Here is a 16,182-nt window from a genome sequence, read left to right as displayed (position 1 = left end):
CTCCTGCAGACACTCCTGCGTGGAAGCATATTGAAGACACATGGCCAAGCTTCAAGGAAGAACCTAGGAGCTTGAGACTTGGATTGGGTATGGACGGTGTGAACCCATTTGGTCTCAACAGCACCTCTTATAGTGTATGGCCAGTGATATTGGTGAATTATAATCTTCCACCATCTATGGCGATTAAGAAAGGACATGTTATGTTATCCCTTCTAATTCCAAAGAAACATAAAGTCAAAAATCCTGATGTTTATTTGGAGCCTTTGATTGACGAGCTAGAGATACTTTGGAGAGGTATCGAGGTGCATGATGTGAGTGCCTAGGCCTCCCTCATCATGAGACTTCAAGTGCAAAGCAATCTTGATGTGGACGATGCATGACTTCCCAGGCTATGGCGAGTGTTCAAGTAAGCATTGCACTTCTAATTATGAGTAGGCAAAGGATGTGGTACCCTAAACGCACCTTCACCTCTTAATTACATCTATTAATCAGGTCTCACTACATCGGGTTACCATGCATGTCCTGTTTGTGGTCCTTTGCTTATTGGCTCACGGGTAAATGCATTGAATAAGGTCATCTATGAGAATCACCATCGATTTCTCCCACCTGATCATCCTAGATATGTTGCCCCTTGGAATGAATTCCTCCCACAATCACTCACTGCGGGAGATTGGATGAGAATTTGGGATGGTTCCATGACGACTCCACCACTTGGCATGAGCTGGTAAGGGTTTGTAACTATTGTGTGCTATATTGACTAGAAATAAAGATTGCCCGCTAACACCAACTTTTGTTTAGATACTCCATCTTTTATCGTTTACCATATTGGTCCCACCTCAAGTTCAATCACCTACTTGATCCCATGCATATCTTCAAGAATGTGGCATCTACCATTTGGGAGGATTTGAATGGGACACGAGATTCCGTAGGCATAAGGGAGGATCTACGTACCACAGGGAGGATGCATAAAGCTTGGCCACGAGAGACCAAATGGGCGTGTTTTTTTACCTCATGCACTGTGGAAGTTATCAAAGCTAGAGATGGCGGCGGTGAAGCGTGCTATTACTACAATTCATACTCCCACTAGATGCTTGAGGTGTTTGAAGGGGGCCTTTACAAAGAGCAAGAAAAGAGGTGTAGAGAAATTATATGGCTTGAAATCTCATGATTGGCACAAGATGCTCCAAGTAAGTATTTTATGTGCATAATATCTTTTTCCTTTCAAATTTGTGAGTGAATGATAAGCAACTAATCAGCCACCTCCTGGTGTGTTCAGCTCATACTACCTACTAGCATTTCTCGTAGTGCATTGAAGGACGTGAAGGATTGTATTTACAAGATGGGCGAGCTTGTGAGGTACTTTACATGATACAAAATATGATGTGTATCAATGCTCCATGCAAGGTGTTCATATTGCTAATATGGTGTACTTTTTCATTTCTAAATATGTGAGCTCAAGGGACATAGATCCCACCACGCTTGAGAATGCTCGAGTTATGTTAGTGGAGGTGGTTTGTTTAGTGGAGGAGAAATTTCCACGTTCTATTCTCACAAGCCAACTACATCTCATAGTGCATTTGGTGGATAAGATTGCTACATGCGGTACTATACGTGCATGATGGTTGTTCTTCCTCGAGTGCGTCATGAAGACCTTGAAGGGCTTCGTGAGACAAAATGCAAGACCCGAAGGTAGCATGACTAAGGGTTGGTTGGTACAAGAGTCACTTGTATATATTTCTGAGTTTCTTGTTGATGTGGATAGATCTCTCCCACGACTATGGAGAGATGATGAAGACCTAAGGATGACCTCTATTGTGCCTCAAGGGAAAGGACACAACAAAGTAATAGACACGGAGTTACTTATCAGCCTCTATTGCCTGATTAATAGTGATGTGATGAAAAGATGGGTGACAAGATACGAGGATGCAAAGGCAAGAAGACAAGAAGAAAGGGCCCTCTTTCGTACACACCACGGATCTCGTGTGCTATATCCTCAGTATCTAAGAGCACTTCCAAAGGATATTCATGTGGATTGGCTACTTGACGAAATGGAGAAAGCAAAGAAAGACGAGGGGATGCATATTACAATGGAAGAATGGGAAAATGCTAGGGGATGCATGAGCAAGGTCGGTATATAGAATTTTATGCATAAGTTAGGAGCTTTCAATAATTTAGATTGCTTATTTAATTGATTTTTTCTTGGTGTAGTGCACTATGTTCAATGCTATATGGTGTGAGGGCAAGCATTTTCGAACACAACGGATTGATGATAAGAGAAACACACAAGATTGCAGCGTCATTGCTAGCTTTGAGGGAGCCAATGGAGCCATGGATGATTATTGTGTCATAATCCAAGATATTATTAAGCTTGAGTTTCGACGCTTCTTTGTGTATGTTTTGGATGTAAAGTGGTTTAAGGATGTGGTGGAAAGAGGCCCTAATGTAGCAATCAAATGCCATGCAAGTGGCTTTGTAACTATTGACTCCACAAAGTTTTGGCAAAGTAGGAAGGACACACTAGTACTACCGTAACAATGTGAACAGGTACTGTGCACACATATAAAAATACTCGCTTTTAAATATTTGATACCTTCGATGCAAGGAAAATAACATGATTGTATTTGTGTTTGAATTAGGCTGTCTATCAACCAATGGTGGATAATAATAGATGGTGGCATGCCATACCTATTATGCCACGTTCCAAAGTGATGTATAGCACATTTACTAACATGGAGCGTATGGAGGATGATCATGGCCATGGAGGTGATGATGACCATGATACAAGAAAGGAGGATGATCATGAGATAGGAGATACAGATATGGAGGCCATTACCCGTGAGGACAAGCCTACCATTGGTGATGCTGATTTCAATGAGCACATGAGTAGCATAAGTAGTAGTGGGTTGAATGTATTTGTAGATCTAAACACTTGTTTGGATTTTGAAGTAGATAGTTTGGCAAGGGTTGATCTATTGAGGATGAGATTGAACTGTAGCCCATCATTGATATTGGCAAAACTATTTTACATATTGTCTCATTCTCCTCACCTCACTTAATTCTTGTATATGTGGGCTTGCAAAAAAGCATTGATGTTTTTGTTAAAATTATGTGCTTTGGTAATCATGGGCAATGTTTGGAAAGCAGTGATGTATACCAAAATCTCACTTTCTGTATTCTTTGTTTTGCATCTAAATACGCGTCTAATTCTCAGTTTAGATGCCCTAATACATGCGCAAATAGACGCACTGACAAACACAGTGTTAGATGAGCCCGTATTTTCTCAGTGTAGACATGCTAATAGACGTGTCAATACACATGCAAATAGACGAGCCGTTAGATGCACTATTAGACGCGCCCGTAATTTCTCTATTCAAGCAATGCTTATAGATGCACCCATTATTTTGCGCGTCTATCAAGCGCGTCTATAGTTACTTTGTGTTGTTGTGTAATCCGCATCCTTGTCATTTGACTGATATCAACTGATATCGATGTTGTAGCATCGGTATCTACCATGACTAATATTGACGCTGCAACATCGGTATTTACCGACACTTATACCAACATTGAGACAACTCAGTTACCAACGCCCACACTAACAATGATACCGAAGTTCTTTGCAATGTGCAGACCGAGAACACTTTGATACTTTTGACTTGTTTTTTTAAAAAAAATATTTGTATTTAGCGTTAGAAAGTGGCCCATGTCTTCTTGTAGTAGTAGTAGTAGTAGTAGTAGTGTTGTATGTAAATAATTTAGTATCCCATCATATAAATGAATCATATATTTATTTCCAAGTAATATTACCCATAATTGAAATAAGAATTTAATTTAGAAAAGATACATATAGTCCAAACATTATATTGATCCTTTGCTGAAGTAAAAAAGAATTTTTATATTTTTGATGAAATTCAAAGGAGGTAATAATGCATCTACAAGGGGTAGCCAGCCAACCAACCAAACAATAACCAAAGTTAGAACTTTGTAGATTATTGAGTGGGTGACAAGTATCCAAGCATCCTTCTCCCGCTTGTTATTGCTGTCACGAATAATACTCATCAAAAACAACAAGTACCCAAGCTAATATTAGCCAAAAGCGGGTTAGAACATATACAAACGAAAGGATTCAAAAATAATTTAACCTCCTAGCCTTCCATGTAGGAGGCATGACAAGTGTAAGGGAAAAAAAGTAAGGGAAAAAAAGCCTACCATATAGGAGACACGGTAAATCAAAGGTTAGTGTACTAAATTCCTAGCCTGCCATAAAGGAGGCATAAAAGATTAGTTGCTACACCATCCATAGAGGAGATACAATACTTGTTAGAAACATTTAGAGAAAATAATTAACAAGCATTCCATTAGGAAGCAAATTAAACATTGAAATATTGGCAACATAGTCCCATTATTTCAGGGGGACATGTCATGAAGTAGCTTTAAATGTTAAATCGTTGCAATTCAAAAGTTAATACTAAATTGTGTGCCTGAAACACGAAAATAGTTAAAGTAAGAGTTACAAGGGTGCCAAGTAAAGTAGCATAGCCTTATGTCTATTTATTGATTATTCAAGGGAAATCTCAACTACAATTACACCATTATTTTAATTGTGTCTTGGCCTTTCTAGCGAGGTAGGGTCTAGTTCTAATAATTCCACCACATCTCTCAAGTTCCTTTCGGGCCTCCTCCATTTTTTGGTTGATGAAGGCAATTTTGGCAAGGTCCCGGTTAGTGGGCATTCTAGCAGTCTTCTTATATGTTGGGAAGTTTGGTCCCAACTTTATCTGAACATAATCATAAAGGGTCATATAGATAATGTGTTAAAAAAAGGAAAGGACAATTAATCTATATCACACTATAAGACAACCTTAATTAACTACATAAAATTCATACCTTAAGAAAAAGCAACTAGTATTAGAAGAGCGGAATAGAAAGGACTAAACAGTAAAATTAAATTAAGCTTATTAATTTCTTTTAAAGAAGAGGTTTAAGTCGTACGGGATGCAGTCGGGGAAGAGGAAAACTATACTATCTAAAGCTAACACACAGCCGGGACCAAGCGGCTCAAAGCAAGTGACTGTTGTAAATCAACCAGAGACCAAGAACTGAGGAAACACTACTACGGTCCGTTGTCCTGAGACCATCACAAGAGGCAAGGGAAGAGCAAAACTTCACATCGCATCGTTAGCAGAACTTCAGATCGCAACTACTACTGCGTATTCAGTAGGAGACCATGACGTCTTCAAAGTACACGACCTATTATGCACCACCAACTTCAAGCAAAGGGTACGTAAACTATACGACAACAGTAGCAGGATTAATCAAGGTAACTAGATCTAAGATGGAAATCAAGACAATCTATCCCATGATCTTGCTGCGCAACAAATCGACGACCTGAACCGAAGCCCACCATCGACTAGTACCTACGTGTGATCACGTAGATAGGAAATACGTACAAGACCTCCGTAAAGGATATCTAAGGGTTAGTAGGAAAGGGAGAGGTAGCAGACGGACTGGGAAAAGGGAGACCAATTGTATACAAAACACACACACCGGCTTCAATACAGTTACGTAAGACAGAGCATGCAGACAACAAACGATCACGTAGCTTAGACTACACTGTACTTCGTAAGGCATTGCACAGATAGCCACGGAGCAAGCTTGGACCCAGGCCAAAGCAGCAGGCCGCTAGCCTTCCCAAGTACACATGACACAGGAGCTAAACACACTCACAGAGCCGGGTGCAGAGCAGCAGTGCAGAGCAACAGCTACTAGGCAATCTGAATCGAGGGACTCATACGTAAAGTGGCACAACAACAAAACAAGCTATATCCCGAAGCAACAACAGACGACGCCATAACCAAATAAGCGGAAAAAATAGCAAAGGTAACCTACGACTAACCAAAACACTTCTCGACGAAACAAATTAGTTCGTAAGGGAGTATATAAGGTGATTTGTCAATAATTGTGTGCCCATGAACCAGAATTCACTATAGGATCTAATCACTCTTGTTTCTCAGTTGTCCTTTGATAAGCCACAAGAGACTCATATCTTCCCTTATCTCATCAATACAAGTAGAAATCACCTTATGGAAATAGTCATGATATTACGTTCCAGCAAATTGTGTAAAGGGCAAACAAGAATAGCATTATCCTAAAGCTGGTATGCGTGCACAGGACGCAGTGTTCAATCATCTATCAAGGTTCTCATTTAAAACCTGTTCAATCATCTATCGAGGTTCTCATTTAAAACCTTGCTCGGCAAGCCTTGATCATTGGATTTCAACTCCTAATACCTCATCTTGTAGCCTCATCTTGTAGTCCAAAGAGTGGAAGCTTCTTCTAGGAACTTATTTTGGGCATCCTATGTGGGATTTTTGTCAAGACAGTGACATTGTAAAAATAATCTATGGAATGCCATCAAGACGATGTATTGCCAACGCTAGCTCTGAAAGGGAGAAATTGGTATCTGCATCCCAAATCTCACTGCTTGAACTAACCCTCGATAAGAAAGCAGCATCATGGTGTTCTTCATGATGGTCTGTCCCTAGTACATTGCAAACTGTTTTGATTCTTAAGTAATGCTTTCATTTGCAAGCCACAGACGATGTATTGCCAACGCCAGCTCTGAAAGGGAGAAATTGGTATCTGCATCCCAAATCCCACTACTTGAACTATTCCTTGGTAAGAAGGCATCATCATGGTGTTCTTCATGATGGTCTGTCGCTAGTACATTGCAAACTGTCTTGATTGCTAACTAATGCTTTCATTTGCAAGAATTACCTGATGGCCATCAGATACTCCTTTTGATGGGCCTAATATCAATTCAAGTGTGCAATATCGATGTTGTTTCATTCAGATCAGAGTTATGATGAAGGAACTTTTAGAAGTGTGACAATCTTCACATAATTTGTTTGCCTTATAGAAGGAAGAGAAACAGAAGAGGCTATCTCCATTGGCTTAAGCAAAAGTAAGTTCAATTTGATTTTGAAGATGATCACCCACCTGCTGCATATATTCCATATGCTTTCCTTCAAAGAGTTTCTCTGAGATGTAGACTAGGGTGTGAAGCTCCCAACGTAGTGGTTGTTATTAAATCATTTGATAACTGAGCTGCACGACATTGAGCTGTATCTAGATGGGATAGTGTTATACGGGCACCAGATATCTAGAGGCAAAAAACTGAACACCACACCTGATGAACTCTTAATATATAGTTGCGGATTCATTTCAATAAGAAGCAAATTGGGACACCACTACGGTTTTATAAAAGCTGCTGGCCTCGAAGATGATAGTGTTGATGTGAGTTCTAGTGCAATTTCATATAAGAATAGTTCTAAAACTACGGTGTCTATTGTTAGCACGGTATTGTGAGCACGGCAGGCTCTCTGGCATCTTCTAGGCTGAAGACCTTGCTCTCTGTCTGTGCATTCCCGCTTTTTCAACGGTCGGCCATCCAAAAGATAGGAGGTCTTTCGTTTGCCAACACGCTCGTAAAAATTGTAGAAAGTACTGGCATCATGCATGTCTGCGGTGTCTACCTTCTAGCTATCTACAACTCTCCTAGAAATTCTTCTCTGTGCAACCCTCTCTATTAGGGACTGTTCACGATCTTTCTATTTGATACAAAGCTCTCAGCAGTGTCTTGCTGTTGTCAATGCGTTCTACAAGACAGTTTGGACGCCTTTGAAGTACTTGTGGCACGGATTTCTTTGTGGCGCTATTGCTACAGGAGCCTCTCTTCAAAACCTCCCACGAAGGAGCTAGATTTTCTTCCCTAGAGCATAGCCTTTCTCTGATACCACTCTGACAAAAACTATTTACTAAAACCATACAAACCCACAACAAGAAAACACGGAAGAAAGATGAGAGACGATGCTACATGGGGTCCAATCTGCCCCCTCTAGATAGTGGCTATTACTTCTCATCTAGAGCATTTATATTTGCATATTCAAGGAAAAGAGCCAATTATGGTACATCTTAAAGTATCCTTTTCCCAAAATTAGGGTATAACTTTTACAAAGCCACTTTGGGCTCACTTTATCCACCATGAGTCACGTCCCCTACCTTTTATAAAGCCACTTTGGGCTTGCTTTATGCAAAAATGGTTTATACCTTTTATCACAAATATTGCCCAAGGTTTTCACAATATGGATGAAATACAAAGTTGGTCCATGGCCATATACTATGCACACCATGCCTACACCATGCGACACCTCAATTTATACCCTCGTTCTAATTCTAATCCTCGGCACTAGTTCCATCAACTATACTCAAGCCCTTGGGGAGGTTACTCAAGAATATGTAAGCATAGCACGTAGGTTCAATGGGAGGGCTTTTAAAAACCTTACTTTTAGACATTTTTTACATACAGAAGGATACCACTTAAAGGGGGTATTTACAGAATGAATAGTAAAAGGGTGTGTTTTACTCATGAAAAATTCACAAATAAGGGGTTTTAAAATTAGGCCTTGAACGCACATGATATAGAGGGTTTAGATATATTGACCCCCCCTCAAGCTACCAATTACATTAGTTGTTAACAATCAATTGAATGGATCACCGAATCCATCAATCTCGATATAATTGCACTCAAAATACAATAAGCAATCATTTTATTTTATTTATTTCTAAGTTTGAGGTGTCATTCAAGAGGCTATGCCACGTGTCCCCTCCTCAGCCTATTTGAGCATGCCCAATGGCTCCTCCTTGTGCATCCCTTCCTTCGCTTACTCACCCCCTCCCATGAAGTGGACAAGCTCTCCTTTTTTCTCGAAGTCCACCACAGGTTTGAGGTGGCATTTCTAGCCTCAACCTTGGAGCTTTATTGGCTCTGCTTGATGAGTAGGCTTTTGACCCACTCAGGGTATTTTGGTTTTGAAGTCTTTCATGACAATTCACTAGCCTATAGTGATAAGATGTTGAAAGAAGAGCTTGCCATATCCAATTACACCCCAAATGTTTCTGATGAATACATGGAGCATCATGTATCTAAGCTCAACAGTTTGGTGGGATCTATAACACATGAATTACAACATCTCATCTACTCGAGGAAGTCAAGGTCATGATTGAGATATAGTAGTGGAAAAGGGAAAAGACTTTTCCATAGAGGTGGTCCAAGGAGGATCAACGGCAAGCACATATACACATTCTTTTCCCTATGTTTTACTTAAATAAATTTTCCTTTGATTCTTGCCTATATAATAATGCATATAGAAACAAGAGGATTGATAATGTATGTTTTTTGTGAAAAACTAAGTAAGCATAAGAAAAAGAAAGAAAATGATCACACAACCACTCATAAGGTTCAACAAGGATTGATAATGTATGTTTTTTGTGAAAAACTAAGTAAGCATAAGAAAAAGAAAGAAAATGATCACACAACCACTCATAAGGTTCAACAAGGACTACAATAGTATGAACTCCAAGGCTAATAACTCTAGAGTTCTGGAAATCAATCAATTCAAAATCAATTTGAGATTATAAATCAATGAAATCTTTCTTATGCTTAAGATTATATGTGAGATCATTCTATATACATTCAATATGATTAAATCTATAGTGTGTTGTATGTGTGATCGTTAAAGTTATACTTCTAGGAAGAAAAGGTTCTTATATACGAAAGTAATAGGATTGAATGTACTCATAGTTTATTTGGGTATTGCTTAGTACATATAGTGCTTGGGGCACCAACTCCCTTTAGGAAGAATGCCTATCAAAATCTTGAGTATGAGATGAATTTAGCAATATGTCATGAGTAGTTCAGTTAATCAAATTAGCATGGTTGTGTTCTACACCAAAAGAGCTTCAAATATGTTAGGTAACATATGAAAAAGTTACACTAATTTCAAAGGACATGGGTTCTCATATTTTAGTGTATTTTTTATTTTCCCCCCCCCCCTCCAAATGACCCCCCTCGGGGCCTCACATATTATGAAAAATATGTACAAATATTAAAATCTTGCATTATTTTCAAGGTATATAACTTATATTTTATGGGAGAGGGGACATGAGGTTTTCATATTTTTCCCTTGCATATTTGAAAATTTTAAAGGAAACCCATGCATATTGTATATAGACCTTGTCCCCCCCATACCCTAGATTTTGGATGAGGGTAGTAACATAATACATATTAAGTTGATGCCCCAGGATAAAGTGTGCTTTGTTAAATTCGAATGAGATTAGGAGATCAATGTAGAAAAGAAAAATACACATGACTGATTTAAATCAAATGATAATATTCTTACTAAGCAAGAGGGGGAAGCATGAATCTTAGTTGATAATGTAACCTTGACAAGCTTCTGTATAAATATTATTGATAAAAACTCAAGAATATCTTAAAGGCTAGTTGTCCTAGATAATGTCTTGTATGTATTTTCTAGTTGTAGAAGAAATAATTACCAAGTTAAATAAAAAAATTAAAGTGTGATTAGACAATGTGGTACTATTAGCCGAAAAAGAAATCAGGACTAGAGGCTAGAGGCTAAGCATGGCGACGCTCGAGGGCCATAGAGGAAAGGAGAACGTGAGGGCAAAATGTTATCATGGGAGGGGCAAAGGAATTAGAAGGGGAGGGAATGAAGAGGGAGACTATGACACAAGGGGAAAGGGAGAGGGGAAAGAGAAGCGTGTACATGATGGGAGGAGGAATGTAAAGATGGAGACATCAAGGGAAGAGGGCCATGCTTTATTTGAAAGGAAGGGAAGGGGGAAATCAAAGTACTAGCTAGGTGGCTTTACAAGAATGAGCGTGTCTCATCAAGGAATAGCCCCCTCCTTTTATGGCATTAGAGGCCAATAGACCCCTTTCGTCGACGAAAGGGGTCTATTGGCCTTTAATTTTCACTCACCCACAATTGCTAAAACCATCACCCACAACCGCTATCTTATCCTTGTCCACTCTCTCTACTTGAATCTGCCATCTGCTCCCTATATCCTTCTCGAATCCCAGCTCCACAATGTACGTCTGCTTAGCTACCGCTACCGGATCCTCACAATCTCATGATTCATCCATCAACAATCCTCCCCCCCCTCCTCCTCCCTCTAGTCCCTTCAATGATGTCCTTGATCTCCTCCTCCAACAACATCATAATCTCCCCTTCGACCTCTTGGACTCCATCACTCTCTTCCTCCTCTGTCGCTTTGATTCCCTCTCCCTTGACGATTCCCTTGAGTCTCGCATCTCCCACATCTTCTCCGCTGCTAAATAGAAGCTTTCGCCCAGAGCGACCCCCCCAAAGAGGAGCCCCGAGCTACCAAGTGAGCTCTCGATAGCCCTCCTTCCATGGAAGAGGCATTGAAGCAAAAGAAGCCTAATGTCACTCCGGAACCTATGGAGAGTGCTGGCATTGCATCACCCATGCCTAAGGAAGAAGTGAAGGAAGAAAAAACTTCAGAAGCAAAAACGAGTGCTTGCATTACGTCAACGGAGCCAGAAGAGTCCAACGAAGATGATGATGCTTCTAAAGGCATAAGTGAGTGGATTCCTATTGTCATAAAAGTAGCAGAAAAGAAGATAACTTATTTGTATCAACTATGATTTTTTTTTCCACGTTTTTAGCATGATCAATTCTATTGAGGCTTAGTTTGTGTTTTCAGATTTCACGATCTCACGATCGCACGTCTTACAAGCCTCATTCTGTTGAGATGATCTGCTTGTGGTTCTGTACGATTACTGTCGAGGATCTCAAATCAACGTACATCATTGTGTAGTTCTCACACTACTACTATCTTATATCCAGATTCCTCACGATTAACTCTTATGATTCTATTGCTTTGCCTCGAGGCTTTTTGCTCCTAGCTCCTACTTATCACTCCGCCCTACCCCCTCTGCAGTTTCCCCACACAACCAGCAATCAATTCTTTGTCTCCGCTGGGCAATACCTCCATTGATGCTTTCGTTGCCTCCATCAAAGCCTCCACTAGGCCACGCGATATCAGGTGTTCATGTACTTCATATGTTATAGCATTGTGAGCTGCTTATTGCAAGAAAGTATAAACTCTATCTCATTCCATTTACTCTGTAACCTCTTTGAACATGAAATTGTAGTGAGCGTAATACGTTTGCAAGGGATTCGAAGACACTATATTAATTTGAGGAGTCAAGTTGAGGCTAGGGACGACCTTCTTGGATCAATTAAAAGACAATATTCGATTCCTCTGCTGCCTGGAATCATAAAGGTTACTATCCTTTATTAAAATTTCAGTCTTGAGTTGCTTTATTTGTCAATCCTTCTCTGGCAAATATGATGTAGCAAGCAATTTTGTTTGTTCCCTCCAGCGTGGAGTACTATTCAATATCTATGGATGTTCTTTTGTCAATCGTCTGAGAATGTTTGTATCTTCATTCACTCTTTCCCGTAGCTTTTCCCATTCTTGCATCGCCATTGAAGGATCTTGACCATAGCACGTAGCTTCATCCCCCCCCCCCTTGGATCACTCCTTTCCCCTTCCTTCCTTGCTTACATTTCGGGGTTGGATGGAGGAGAAGAGGGGCTCTTGTTCGAGGCTGGTTGAGGGGAGTTTCGTTGGAAGGGAGGAGGAGGAAAGTGAAAAAGAAGCAGGGGCTAGAGATTTCGACAAAAGAAGAGAGAAGGCGGAGATCTTGAAACAGAGGAGCCAAAGATTTCTAGGGAGGAGGAGAGGATGTAGAAGTCAATGGTAGAGAAGAAGCCAGATATTTCGGTTCGATAGAATAGTGGAGAGTCCCTTCCACTGCCTCCTCCCACGTCTCTTGCCTTTCTATCTCCGTCCTTGTTTCCTCCTGATTTTATCTTCTTTGCCCTCTCTCAAGTCTCCAATCTTCAACTTCTTGCCCATCACCTTCTACTCCCTATGCAGGCCTTCTGAGTCTCCACATCTACTAGCAACATGGGTTTTGCATAGTTCTCTAGCACCTCTTTCTCCTCACTCCTTTGGAAATGATGATTTAGTGAGAGAGCTATCGTCCTCATTCTAGGAGATTATCGGTTCTGTCTCAGTGTTGCATCTTGGTGAGAAAAGGAGCTAGGACAGACCTTGGAAGTTGATATATTATGAAGCAGAGACATATTTTGTACAAGAGTAAGAGGAGGGGATTGATTCATTGCTTTTAACTAGATATTGTATGCTTTTGTGGTTAATAACTTGTTCTTGTATGCTTAATAACTTTTCCTTGTACGCTTTTGTTGTCCAGCTAGTCTCCTCAAGCCCCATCATCTCGTCAAGTGCAGCTTCAATTAGCAGCATCACGATCAAGCTTCAAGTATTTTCTATTTTGAAGACTCTTGGGCTTTCATTGTATGCTATTGAAGTAATGCCGGGATTTAATTGACCTTGTAAGTCTATTCTATGCCATGCGAGGACTTCTTTTCCCTTGATTTTTTTAAATGCATTTTTGTCACATTGGCAGGATGGTAAAACTAAAAACTTTTGAGAGGAGGGGGAGAGGTGGAAGAGGAGGGGGAGAGGTGGAAGAGGAGAACGAGGAAGCAGGAGAGGTGGAAGGACAAGTAGCAAGATAAGTTTGCAAGTGGAATCTACACCAAATTTAGAGATTCAAAAAGAGGTTGAAATTGGAGCTGAAGAGGATAAGGAGATGGAAGACTTTGAAGACACTACTATAATTGTGGAGGAATCTTCTAAGAAGAGAAAGAAAGAGGATAAACAAGTGGATGAGGAGTTTGAGCAAGAGTTTCCTACTACACTTGATATTGGCAAGGGGAAGGATGTTATTGAATCTCTTGCAATCAATCCTAAAAAGATTGCTCCCTTGATCCCATTATGTCGTTGTGTTGTAAACACAAGAGTAAGAGGCCTACGAACTGATATGGATAGCCTAAAGCAAGCTCTAGAGGCTGAAAAATATATTCAACAGAAGGGAAGGTTTATTTTATCTACAACACTTCCGGATGGTGTTTCACAAGAGGTGACAGATGAACTTGAACAATCATGGGATTCTTGTTGGAGGGATGCAAATGCAGAGTTTGAGGCACGGATTGTTGATGATTCTGATTGGTCATTTTTATCTTGAAAAATATTTTTTGTGTGGGAGGAGAATCACCGTACTGTTGCATGGATGTAAATTAAAGAGAAATTCAAGACATCAAAGGCATGGCATATTCGAGTTTTAGCAAGTTATATTACTCCAGAGAAAGAAACAAAAATGAAGCTAATAGCTGCTCTTCAAAGGTTCAATCTGTAAGTGCGAGTTAGAAGAGGTCCTTGCTTAAATGTGTTACCTTTTTTCGAGCTTTTAAGCGTTTTGTGAACAATTCTTAATATGTTTGAAGCTATGTATTTTTTATTTTTCAGCCTCAATGAAACAACAATTATTAAAGCAAATCTCAAGGATTATTTGTACAACACAAAGACAATGTGTTTGTGTGATGAGAATGAGTACTTATCACTTTTTTCTGAGGAAGAAAAAAAGACACTCGAAAAGCATAGGGCAAATGAAAGCAGTAAAGGATCAAGTACTTGGTATCCTTTGACATCTCTAATGCTAGGGAGAATGGTATTTGTAATAAGGTTCATACCATTGGTCATGGATGTCTTTTGAATTAGAACTAACTAATTCATTTCTTTGGAATATATTTTAGCCACTATACAAGCAAGATTATGAGGCAAAGCTAAAGGAACTTCAGCCAAATTTGAGTGTTTCTGATATGGAGAAAGCAATTAAAAGTATTCTAAAGGATGTGAATCTCAAGTATGGTCAAAAAATGATCAAGGTATGGTTTAGTTAATTATTCTTAACATAAAGTTGACTTTTTTAAGTGTTCAAGTGTTTTTTGAGATTGAGAAAGAACTCATAATATTAAAAAAGGATGTGAATATGATGTTTGTTTAGAAAATGATCAAGGTATGGGATATGCATGTATAATATCTCCATTGCAAAAGTCTAGTTGGAGACATAACTAGCAACCCTCAGAATCTTAGGGTTAGATTCAAATTTGAGAACAAGTTATGGAATGCCAAAAGCTGATAAAGAATTCATAAAGTGGATGGCAAAAGAGGCATGGATGGATCAGTTGCTTTGTGAATCTGAGAGGTTACTCTCTCAAGTCTTGGTTGCTAGTCAACAAGCTAGCTTTGTGCTTCCTGAAGATCCTACATTGAGAGAGTATTTTGGGGAAATACAAGCAATGAACAGACTTGAACTTTATGAAGACCTAAAGGATTCAATGACTGTTACTACAGCTGCAATAGGACAAATGGAGATGACGAGGGCATCTCGAGGATTGGTATTTAGGTAAGCAATACATGTTTTTTCCTTTTCAATTAAAAATCCATCCTTAAGTATTTCACTTTTGTACTAAGACTCTTATTGTATGCAAATTCTTGCAATCCTTAAAAGCTGTTAGTAAGATTGAAAAATTTTTGCCCATATGTTGAGTATGGATAAAAATTCAGGACTTAAAATTCTGTATGTACTCTCCAAACATGATAGAAAAAGAAGGGAAGCAAGTGCTCTCTGAGTGGGAGAGAAAGAACTGCCCATGGTGGCTTGATATGGAAAAAGGATGTTGCATCGAGGAGGAGGTAGAGCTGTATACATAGCATAAAAAGGGAGAGATGGGTTCATCAAGCTCAAATTCAGTCCACAAGGATGATGCAATCATTGAGGTTCAAAAAACACTTGAGAAGATGACTAAAAAGGATAAGGATTCAAGTATGGAACTAAAGAAGGGTGGTAGGCCACCAAAAAATCCAGGTACTAATAATGGTAAGTTCTCTTGATTTTTTTTCAAGCTGTTATTTGTTTGTGTAACATATGTTGTTATCACTTTGCATCTTTACATATGTGGTGTAGATACAGATGTGCAGGTACTGTAGTCTACACCCATTTTGAAAGGATGTAAATGGAAAGATAGGTCTATCCACTTTTTGTACATTCCATTGACTTCTCTAACTTTGAATTAGAGTGGCACATGTGATGCTTCACATTGCAAGGTTTGGCGCTATGATTATGTTGAGTTTGGGAAGCAATTGTCTGTCTCAAGCTTCACACAAGCCTATATAGACATGAAGGAATACTTTGTGGGTCTTGGAGGTGAAATAAAAACAAGAAATGGTAAGAGTGTTGCTTGGGCTATAGATTTTGTCATTCTTAATCTGCCTACATAGCTAGAAGCTCTTGGAGTAGAGGATTCCACATCTCCATCTTGGAATTTATTAGCAGAGGACCATGTATGCTACTTCTTGCTAGTA

General features: G+C 39.5%; 1 long non-coding RNA gene across 4 annotated transcripts; it reads left to right on the top strand.

Annotated features, from left to right (window-relative positions):
- The first annotated feature begins 10,878 nt into the window (after positions 1-10,878).
- On the top strand, positions 10,879-14,668 carry LOC147899653 (uncharacterized). Of its 4 annotated transcripts, none has more exons than XR_015541463.1 (3): positions 10,879-11,465; positions 13,382-13,439; positions 13,470-13,967. It is a non-coding gene; the product is annotated as an uncharacterized LOC147899653 (long non-coding RNA). The 4 variants fall into 4 exon arrangements; XR_015541465.1 differs by lacking the exon at positions 10,879-11,465 and adding an exon at positions 13,153-13,234; XR_015541462.1 differs by lacking the exons at positions 13,382-13,439; positions 13,470-13,967 and adding an exon at positions 14,571-14,668.
- Positions 14,669-16,182: the final 1,514 nt, after the last annotated feature.

Source organism: Dipteris shenzhenensis, chromosome 8 (assembly GCF_047967505.1).
Source record: "Dipteris shenzhenensis isolate YYH24624 ecotype China chromosome 8, Dip_SZ_1.0, whole genome shotgun sequence".
Lineage (NCBI taxonomy): Eukaryota > Viridiplantae > Streptophyta > Polypodiopsida > Gleicheniales > Dipteridaceae > Dipteris > Dipteris shenzhenensis.
The sequence above is the reverse complement of the archived record's forward strand: the minus strand, read 5'-3'. Positions and strand labels throughout refer to the sequence as shown.